General features: G+C 33.5%; 1 protein-coding gene across 8 annotated transcripts in view; it reads right to left on the bottom strand.

The window, feature by feature from the left end:
- LOC109533928 (LIM domain-binding protein 2) overlaps positions 1 to 8,310 on the bottom strand; it is a 71,797-nt gene extending 63,487 nt beyond the window's left edge. For 5 of the 8 annotated variants that reach the window (XM_048660891.1, XM_048660892.1, XM_048660894.1 and 2 more), the window contains exon 1: positions 7,507 to 8,310. The gene's annotated coding sequence lies outside the window, so the exon portion shown is untranslated. The remainder of the gene's footprint in view (positions 1 to 7,506) is intronic. The other 3 variants (XM_048660889.1, XM_048660890.1, XM_048660897.1) reach the window with 1 other exon arrangement.
- Between the last annotated feature and the right edge of the window lie 2,644 nt (positions 8,311 to 10,954).

The raw sequence follows: 10,954 nt of genomic DNA, 5'->3' as shown, positions 1-10,954 counted from the left end.
TTACTAAATCAAAATAATTGTGTTGCTTCATGTTCATTTAATTTAAGTCATACATGGTTACCTATGCTAAAATCTGAAGTAGACCAGAGAAACATTCACCCAAATTAATTTTACACCAAAATTATTAATTAACATTACCTTTATTAATTTAAGCAATGAGATTAAGTCAAAGTCACAGAACTGACAATTTGCACAGACGAATTATCAGAGCGAATTTTTACATATTGTATTATCCTACTATTGTTACACAATTTATTAATATACTCTTTTTTTAGGTTCATTTAGGTTCTTTTGATAACGATAGCAGAAAATAGCTATCGAAACGTCAAGGTAATTTTTCAAATTAATTTCTTTACTAATTGGAATTTTCTCTTACAACTTGAGCCTAAGTGGGTCCAGGCAGGATACCCTCTAGGTGATAGTTCTTGATTACTTTTTGATAAATAATTCGTTCTTATTGCGAAATAGGAGCACTATTTATCAATCTGTAATAAAAGACGTGAGGAAATTCTGTCTTTTTTAAAGACAAAAATTTTTGAGGCGAAATACCCAACAAGAAGTTTGTAAAAAAATATAAAATATTGTTCTTATCATATATCTATTCTTATTATCCCACCTCTGCAATGAAAGGATCTTTTTGGTATTACCGATTTGCATCCTTTCCCTATTTATTCGTATCCTAACCTAACAGTTCTTCACTTAAAAATTTTCCTGGCCAATTTCTTTAGTGCGTTTAGCATTTTTTGTTCAACGGTAACTTTCTAAGAGATACGTTTTGCTTGACGTTTCTTCTGCTTGCTTTAAAATAACCGACAGAGAATAGAAACTTTTCCTCGAAGTAGTAGTAAGGTTGCCAGGTAAACTTGTCGTTTGAGTCCCTCCGAATTTTTAGTTTTATTTGTTTTAGCTTAAACCACTTCAAATTAAGCAGTTTCAGCGACAAAAAGTCCTGGATGGTCCATAAATTTAGCCAAAAAACACACACACACTTCGGAAATTCCCTTTCCTGAAACCATTTATTTATGCACGAAAATTATATTATCCGGGGCTATTTGCTGCTAAATGGTCTTTTAGGTATCAACAATTCGTATCAACTCCACATGCAACATTGTCGCTAAGAGACAATAATTGTATTTTTCGCAAAAGTCTGAGCATTTTCTAACGTAGCCCATTGATTGAAGTTATCTATCGCGTGTATAGTTGATGGCGGATTATTTATCTCTCTCGGGAATTGAACAATATGCGGTGTTACCACGTATTTCATCCACCTTTACAGCGGGTTCATAAACAGAATGAAACACCGCTCGATATTTAGCCTGAAAAACTAAAACTAAGTGTAGAATTTTGTTTTAGTTAGTTAATGTATCTTTTTTCAATTTACATTCAATAAATTAAATTGGTTTCAAGTAAAATGAATTACATTTAAAATTAGTGTGAATATGGTAATTCATTGAAATTAACTTTGGCTTCAATTTCCGATGTGAAAAATATCGAAAACAGAAGCTCAGTTAAGTATAAAAAAATTATCTCACAGAGAATATTTTACTGGGCCAAAAGAATCTCGAAGAAATGGCAACAAATTTACTGTTAACTAGTACCTACCATTGTACCCGACTAATAAAAATTGCTTATAAAAATATTTGAACTTTATACGATTTAACGTTATATCTATAAACACGCATTGACTGGTGTTCTCTTAGTATCATAGCTATGAAAATTGCCGGTTCTAAATTTACTCCTATTGATCAATTAAGTTCAAAAGATTGCAGAAAAGAGATAGTTCAAAAGAAGTTAAAAGAAACCCAAAACTAGTTCGGCGCAGAATTTCAACTTCAACCATTCATGCACTACTAAATACTCAGGTAGCTACTCAACTGGAATTTTTGTACCTGATACCTAATACTAAATTGTCATTTTCTCCGAATGATGCCTTATGGGCAGCTCTTGTGATTGACAAAGCCTCACTGAATGCAATAGTGATAAGGAAAGCTGCTAATAACAGTATCCTTGCGATGTTGTCTTGTCATGCAATGCCAAAATTTACCCTCTAACCTCAAATTCTGACTGAACGTATAATGGATAGGTATTTTATATTAAAAGAAATGCTGATACAGGGTACTCGCGAGTTCAACTACGATAAACTTTGACTATATTTGTCTATCTATTGGAGTTGGTAAACAAGCGAAAAGTGAATGTTGCAATTGTAACAAAAATGAATGTGAATGAATGAATTCAATAAAAAAAAACAAAAATCAAAAGCTTGCAACTTGATTAGAACAAAACAACTCACCAATGTCAACAAAACAACTGTCAAATTACTAGTTAACTTGTAGTTATAATTTGAGCCACCAGGGAGCGTTTGCCCTTTTTTTGCCCGCGAATACCGTTTTCTATCCTGCAGTTGATTTAGAACTGTCAGTTTGTTTCTGGTCATAACAAGTTGTACCGAAACCATGCTACATACATTTAGCCCTCCAGCTATACAGGGTGTAGAAAATGTAAAACATAACTTTCTCATTTTAAATGCAAACCCCGAATTTCTTTAGCATGGTTGGATAGGCATTCTAATTGCGCGTGTGAACAACCATAGTGTTGTTAACTTATCTCTTATAGATTTTGATACCTGTCAATTGTTTAAAAAAATGACATGACAGTCCTTACGGAACAAGCCATATCTAAGGAACGGTTCAAATTTGGCATTTTGCAACATAATCAAACTTTCTTCTTCTTATGGCTTTCCTCCTAACTCAATTTACAGGTTTTTTGAAATTTTGAATAGTGTTACCGATACTACAATCGCGGGAATAACAATTCAAGCAGCAGAATCATATGAATATAAATTTCCAGCAAAAGTTGGGAAAATCTGTCTTTCACTCGCGCCAAATCTGCAAGGGGTTTCGGTTTCATTCACTCATAGAACTTAAAACTCTCAATAACTAAGATTATCATCATTATAATTGACTCTTTAATAATTTTTCCCTTGATCTACCTACAATCAAAACCGAGAATCTTTATCGTTTTGTGATATATTATTTTTTTTGTAAATTAAGTACATATTTCCACTAAGTTATCAGATTTTTCAAAACTCAAGCATTTTCGACTAACAATTAAGACATGATATTTTTATTTAGAATCACTCTGTTACTGTGGCTACTTAATTATTTTTATAAATATAGAAAATAATAATTACATTTAACTAAAAACCATAGTTTATTGAAGCATAAAGCATTTGCGAGAGAAAAAAATCCAACAGGATATTTTTATTCACAATCGTTTTGCTAGGTATTATTGACTGTAAATGATTTTGGCAAAAAAATTGGTCAAGATTAATTTACTTACTTACTGAAAAATATAAAATTTGCAGTTAGAAAAAAATATGTCTGGTAGAATTTTCATATGGAATTCTTTTCCGAAAAATTGAATTTTTGTAAATAAGTTGAAGAACATGTGTGTTAATTTGAAGCAAATTCTGCCAGCATATTTTTATTTAGAATCGTTTTGTCACATATTGTATTCGGTAAATAATGTTCTATACATATAATAAATATAAATAAATAAATAAAACATCTGCGAGCGAATAAATGTTATGGTCAGTAGTATTTTTATACTGGGAGAACTCCAATAAGTGTCGCAACAGAAAACTGTAAAAGAACTGGAAGAAAGAACCACTTTTTTCCGCTTCCCATTTTATCTCCGTGCTTTTAGATCTCGATCAACCCACAGGGTGCCAAAAATAGAAGCGGGGATAGAGAAAAACTGCATTTTTTCTGAGGAATCTAGTTTTCCTTGAGTTAGCCATTGATAAACACTCTGTATAGAATCATTCTGTGAGATAATTATTTTTTCATAAATTATTTCCGCTGAAAGAAACTAATAAAAATCAAACATTTCCGAACAATAAAAACGAAATGCTAGTATTTTTGGTTAGAATCGTCCTTTCTGGGAGAACACTTGTTATATTATTGTAAATGATTTCACTAAAACTAAACTAAGTAATAATCACTTAAATACTTTTGCATTTGCAAACGAACATTTTTTTTGTATTTTTTTTACCAACGTCATTTTTGTGAACAAATCTTTATTACTAATGTAAATTATTTCACTAAAAGTATACTAAGTAGGTACTTAATCAAATCTACTGACATTTTTGCAAATCATTTCTTGGAAAGTAAACTATTAACAAAACTTTAAAGTTTTCATTTTTCAAAGTGAAACATTTGAGACCAGTCGTGATGAAAAAATACATGCTATTTTTGTGATGTTATTTTGCAAGTAATACTTTGTATGTTTGTATTGGCACGTGCACATGATGATTTTCTCATTAAGCAAATGTGAGTACAGGGTTATTGACTGAACTTTGGCCACCCCGTTTTTGCATCTAATTTAAAATAGTAGAAATAGTAAAGAAAAATATTAAATACAAAAGTTGTAGATATTAAGGTCTAGTTGATTGTAAGGTAATACTAATTGATACAAGTCTCAAATTCAAGTAGCGGACTAAACCTACATTTTTTTAAATGGAATGCAGCACTTTGTATCGCATATTCGAACTTCACGCAACATTCTAGGCCTATTCGATATAAATCTTGTACATTGATCTTCAACTGTTTTGGAGTTAATAACCAATATTGATCGAACTTTGGCTACCCCGATTTTAGATCTAATTTGAAATTTAGAGAAAAATAATAAATACAAAAGTTGTAGATATTAACATCTAGTTGGTTTTGAGAGAAAAGCAATTGCTACAGCGTGTCTCAAATTCAAGTGGAGAACCAAACCTACATTTTTTTAAATGGAATTCCCAAATACCCATTTAAATGGTTATTAACTTAAAAATAGTTGAAGATCAATAGAGGAGATTTACGTCCACCAAGCCTAGAATTTTGCGCATAGTTCAAATATGCAATAGAAAGTGCGGCATTCCATTTAAAAAAAAATGTAAATTTGGTTCGCCACTTTAGTTTGAGACACCCTGTATCAATTGGTATTATCCTAGAATCAACTAGACGTTAATATTTACAACTTTTGTATTTAATATTTATCTTTACATTACAAATGAGATGCAAAAACGGGGTGGCTAAAGTTCAATCAATATTGGTTATTAACTCAAAATCAGTTGAGAATCAATATACAGAGTGTTCCGTAAATATGTTTTAACAGCGTGTTCTCCTAGTCATTTTAGAGGGGGGTTTTCTTGAGAATTTTTTAAATTTGAGGTCTCATTTTTGAGATATTTGATCTCCAAAATGGCGAAAAAATATTATTTTTTGTTGTTTTTCTTTGAAACGGTTAAACATAGAAAATTCAATATTGGTATACATTATAAGCTATTTGAGTGCCATTCTATGGTAGTGTTTAGTAGCTCAGTTTACTTTTATACAGGGTAGAAATGTGGAACCCCTACTTTTGTTTTGTTCAAAACTTTTTTGTGTGCACCTAAACGTTTATCAACATTTTTTTTAATTACTACAAATTATTTATCAACTTTTTGATCCCTTATTGTTTTTTCCTAAGGGCACTAGCTTGCCCGCAAAAAAATTAAATCGTTTCGGCTTGATCAAAACTTTCCAAGTTGTTGAATTGGAAGAGGTCAAGAAGCTCCTATAAACTCGCCTCCCAGATCTCCGGATCTAAACGCGCTTGATTTTTGCTTCTGGGGCCATTTAAAAAATACGGTGTATTCAACAGAAGTGAATACAATCGAAGGACTTCAGGAAAGAATATTTAATATTTCTAACGAAATAAGAACTTCAGTGCAAACTTTACGGTCTGTAAATGTTTAATTTAATTAAAAGACTGCTATTATGCCAAGAATGTCGAGGTGACCAATTTTAACAGCTGCTAAGTTAACATTAGAATGGTTATTATTTAAGTAAAATTTATTCAAACTTAATAATTTTAATCTACAATTAAACCAAAATACACAAGTTAGAAAAATAATTTAGGTTGTTAGTAATCAACTAATGATGCGTACCAAAATTATTACATGAAAACGTTATTAAATTTAAAAAAATTAACTTAATTACTTCCACATTATGAGAACGACAAAGAAAACTATACTATAAACTACTACAAAGAAACTTATTTTTTTCGGGCAAACTAGTGGTCTTAGGAAAAAACAATAAGAGATAAAAAAGTTGGTAAATAACTTGTAGTAATTATGTGAGAAAAGTTTGAGTGCACACAAAAAAGTTCTAAACAAAACAAAAGTAGGGGTTCTACACTTCTACCCTGTATAAAAGCAGACTGAACAACGAAACACTATCATAAAATGGCACTCAATTAGCTTATAATGTATACCAAAATTGAAGTTTCTATGTTTAACCGTTTTAAAGGAAAGCAACAAAAACTATAATTTTTCGCCATTTTGGAAATCAAATATCTGAACAACGAAACCTCAAATTAAAAAAATTCTCAGAAAGACCCGCCTCTAAAATGACTGGAAGAATACACTGTTAAAATATTTTAACATATTTACGGAACACCCTGTAGAACATAGAATTTTGCGGATAGCTCGAAAGCGCAATTAAAAGTACCGCATTCAAATAAAAAAAAACGTAAGTTTGGTCTGCCACTTGAATTTGAGACACCCTGTATCAATTGGTATTATCTTAAATACAAAAGTTGCAGATCTTAACTTTTAGTTAATTTTAACATTTTTCTCTAAATTTCAAATTAGAGGTAAAAACGGGGTGGCCAAAGTCAATCAATAACCCTGTACATATCTACCTGTAGCTGTATGCCTAAATGAACGAAAGTATCAAACAAGTCAAATTGAAAGGCTAATAAAAATGGTACACTTGTGTACACAATGTCTAGTTTTTCTAAAGCAAATTGAATTTTCTAATTTCAAAAAGAATCTCAAACCTAAATTGGTATCAAAAGTTTCAAAGCGCCAAGCTTTTCTTATCTTGAACACAGTTTAATATATGAAACTTAAATTCCTCTAAATTATGTACTATTCAATAGGCCTTACTTTAGTACGGAGAAAGTAACGAATTTTGTATTGGTTCTTTTCCGAATATTCTTAAAGCGAAATTCAACGCCTCTGTATATGCTGAAGGTGTCCAAGAAAGTTCAATTCGTGTGAACGGCAACATTGCCAACATGGACGCATGAAATGCAGCTCGTGCACAGGCGCAGCAAAGAGTAACAACATTTATTATTATTTACTTTTTACCAAATATTATAGCTATTTGCTTATTGATTAATAGAACCTGAGTAGGGTATCTATTTGGGGCACTTCGTGAATAGTTTAGATTCTGATTCTTTCATCATCTCAATTTTCTTATTGTTAAACAAACACCAACAGGTAGAGGATAAATTATGTAGAAATGAGGGAAGAAAAGAGGCAATTTTGAATGAAAACGTTGCAATTGCTGCAGATAAACGCCGAGCCAAGCATTGTTAAGGTTAGGAAAGAACCGTGTTGACAAGCGAGTAGGCGAATTCTGGCTGATCATTTAGGTTATCTATGCAGTTTATGAAAAATAAAAATAAGCCCACCTTCGTCGGCTGTGCCGTTGGCCTTTTGCAGTAAGGGAGCAATGGCAGCAACTTTAGCAAAACCACTTAGTTTTCTTTTTAGATCTCCGGCAAGGACGCTGTTGTAAACATTTAGTTGGTATAGCCTCCATTTTTACTGCGTCGCCGTCCGGCGTTGCCCACAAATAAATATTCCAGTGAGATTTTGGTTTGCAAGACACATTCCACCGGGTTCCAAAGCAATCACCACAAAATCACTTAAACACACAACCGGCGTGGAATCAATCGACCGACCGACGAACGAGACACGTGAAAAACGTAATGCCGGAAAAAAAGCGTACAATCCAGGCCACGAAATTAGACGGCTGAAATGCTCGTTGGGATTGTGCACGCTACCGAACCGGGGCTTTTGCTTTTTTTTCAAAGTCTCTTATAGTATGGAAAAATTGGACGGGCAAGTTGTCAGTGTCACCCCGAAAAATCAATAACGTTCACCAATCCACCCCTTATCCTTTCCCCACCCTCAGCCCATTGAAAAACATGACGATTATCATTACACCGGTCCGCGTCAAGCAAGGCACAGTTTTTCGACACTTGCCGCTAAACGAACTAAACTTTGCCGGGCTTCGGCCTTGCTTGACTCACGCTCAGACGTCACTGTCGCGTTGCCACTGCCACGTCTAGAGTGGAATAAGTAGAGCAGCCATGAAAACCAGTGGTGTTCGATGCGAAAATACCACATTTATGGTTATGTTTTATAGGCGGCCGACGAATCCTCAGTCACTTTTCCAACGCTGTTCATTCGCATAAAAAGCTGCAAAACACAAAGTGCGGCGGCACCGGCACATGACTGTCACATTCAAATTATAGAGGGGATGCGTCCCATTCCGTCCTAGCTTGCCGATATACACGGTGTCCCACTTCAGAAATATCCTTTAAAAAAATGGTCGTTACTTTGTCATTTCCATTCAAGTTTCAACGAAAAAAATCCTGGATGCTCCATAAGTTAACGATTGTGATGGTGATGATATCGTTTGAGGTTCTCGGAATTTGTAGTTTTCTCTATTCTTACCATAAAGATCACTTCAAATTAAGCACGCTCAGTGAAAATTTTTCCTGGAGGGTCCATAAATTAAGCCAAAAAACATTAGCAAACTTTTGAAATTTGAGTTTGCAAAACCACTTATTTATGCACGAAAGGGAGATTGTCCGGTGCTATTTGCTGCTAAATCGTGTTTTAGGTATCAACAATTCATAACTCCACATTCAACATTGTCGCTAAGATGCATAATAATTTCGTTTTTTGCAAAAGTTTGAGCATCTTTTCTAACCTCGCATTTGCTTGGGGTTATGTAGCATGTTGATAGTCAGTTGCTGGATTGTTTATATTTCTTTGGAGAATTCAGCACAATGCGGTGTTGCCGCATATTTCACCCATTTATTAACAGTTTGTATGTAACAATGAATAAAAAGTATTATTTCACAATGAATGAACCATTTAATTCAGTTTGTGTCAGTATGGTAGCTAGTACCTATATAACCCTATCTAGCCCAAACTAACCAAATTAACCCAAATTGAATGAATCTACATGGTAGGTATCCAAGGAAACAGTTTTCATTAACTTAAAATATTTTGCGCAGTTTGGCAACACCGCTTGAAATTTATCGTGAAAGTGGCGATTTTCCTTAAGGTTTGTAAATCTTTTTTGACTTAATTTATGGACTCTCCAGGAAAAATTTTCACTGAGAATGGTTAATTTGAAGTGATCTTTAAGGTAAAAATAGAGAAAGCTACAAATTCCGAGAACCTCAAACGACACCATCACCTAAGCCGAAAAACATTTATAAACTTTTGAAATCCGCATTCCCAATTATTCATACACGGAACTGAGGTTGTCGGATGCTATTTGCTGCTGAACCGTGTTTTAGGTATCAACAATTCATAAATCCACTTAAAGTAAAATTGTTGCTAAGATGCATAATAATTGTGTTTTCTGCAAAAGTTTGAGCATCTTTCTAACGTCGTCCATTGATTGAGGTTCTCTAGCGCAGAGACAAGAAATAATCCTTGTTATGTTATGTTAAGTTATCCCTTGTCTCTGCTCTAGCGCGTCGATAGTGTCAGATGATAGATTATTTGTCTCTTTCGGGAATTCTACAATAGTGCGACGCATTTTTGAGTTGCTTTCCTTTCGGTTAATTTTGACGGTTTGCTTGTGTTAGCATGGTTAAAGTGATTTTTTTTAGTGAAACTAAAAGAATATACGGGGTGATTCAAAATTGGCGTCATTTCTCTGGAGGTGTTGTCTGGCGCTGTTACAGGAGTACAGAAAAAATAGTAAAAGAAACTAATTGTTATTAAAAACTGAGAAATTTGCAAAAAACTATATCAGAAATACGGCAGCAATGTTTTTCAAGGTAATCTGCCTAATTAACATTGCGCAAATACCTGTGGCTTCAAAATTATTTAAAACTCCGGTAACCATGGTTTATATATTAATACAGACTGACAATAAGGATAAACGGTAAATTCAACAAGATTTGTTGACGAAATGTCAACCTGTTCTCATAACCTCGAATATTGATGTTTAAAAATAAACCATACAACACCAAACATTTGAATGGTTAACTCCAAACAAGCTAGTGTCTGTGTAATCTCCTTATTATCCACTCGTATCAAGCAGCTTCTCGTATTCAGTTAATTAACTCCTGCTCCATTTGTATCTCCTTGTGCTGAGTGTATCATACAAACGTGGTAGGAACGTATCCCTTCCTCGGTATTTATTTGGTGCTTAGGAAAGTGTCAGTTATTGTGCTCTGAGTGCCCCTGGAAGGCCCTGATTTGGTTATGTCCAATACGTGTTCCTCTGTGCTTGGAACCCGAACATCTATCGTCCACTATCTTCCTGGAACCACTCTCCTCGCCCTTTGTTGGCGTGAGTTCTTTCAGCTTCTGCTATGTTACGGTAGCATTTCCCCTGAACTAATCGCATATCCGCAAATTCGTGAAAGGAAATTAAAAGTAAGTCACAGTTTGACAAATTATTGTTATTCTTGACGAGCGCTATCCACCTGTAACTATCTGTTAATGACAAAAAACATCATTGCCGCCGTGCCTTTTCATCAAAAAATTGTAGAAGAGAACTTTTTTGATATAAAAAATTTTCGTAAGTTGAAGCAAAGATGGTAATTTTTCTTTTTGAATGCTTAATTATTCCAATATGCTACCAATTAAACATGGAACATTTTTGAAAAATGTCTGAAAAAATACACAATTAATACACAGAAAGTAACAATAGCATCAAATAGAATGAAAACGTATAAATAAATAACTCGTCAATGAACCGCTTGAAAAAAAAAGAAAGAAAAAAAGAGTTTTATGTCAAATTAAATGCCAAGAATTTGAATTTAATAGCGTGTAGAGCCAGCTCTAGCTTTTATTACTGCTCCCACTCCACTGGACATAGTG

The sequence above is a fragment of the Dendroctonus ponderosae genome, unplaced genomic scaffold, assembly GCF_020466585.1.
Source record: "Dendroctonus ponderosae isolate FM_Combo_2020 unplaced genomic scaffold, Dpon_F_20191213v2 Dpon_F_20191213_1, whole genome shotgun sequence".
Taxonomy (NCBI): domain Eukaryota; kingdom Metazoa; phylum Arthropoda; class Insecta; order Coleoptera; family Curculionidae; genus Dendroctonus; species Dendroctonus ponderosae.
The sequence above is the reverse complement of the archived record's forward strand: the minus strand, read 5'-3'. Positions and strand labels throughout refer to the sequence as shown.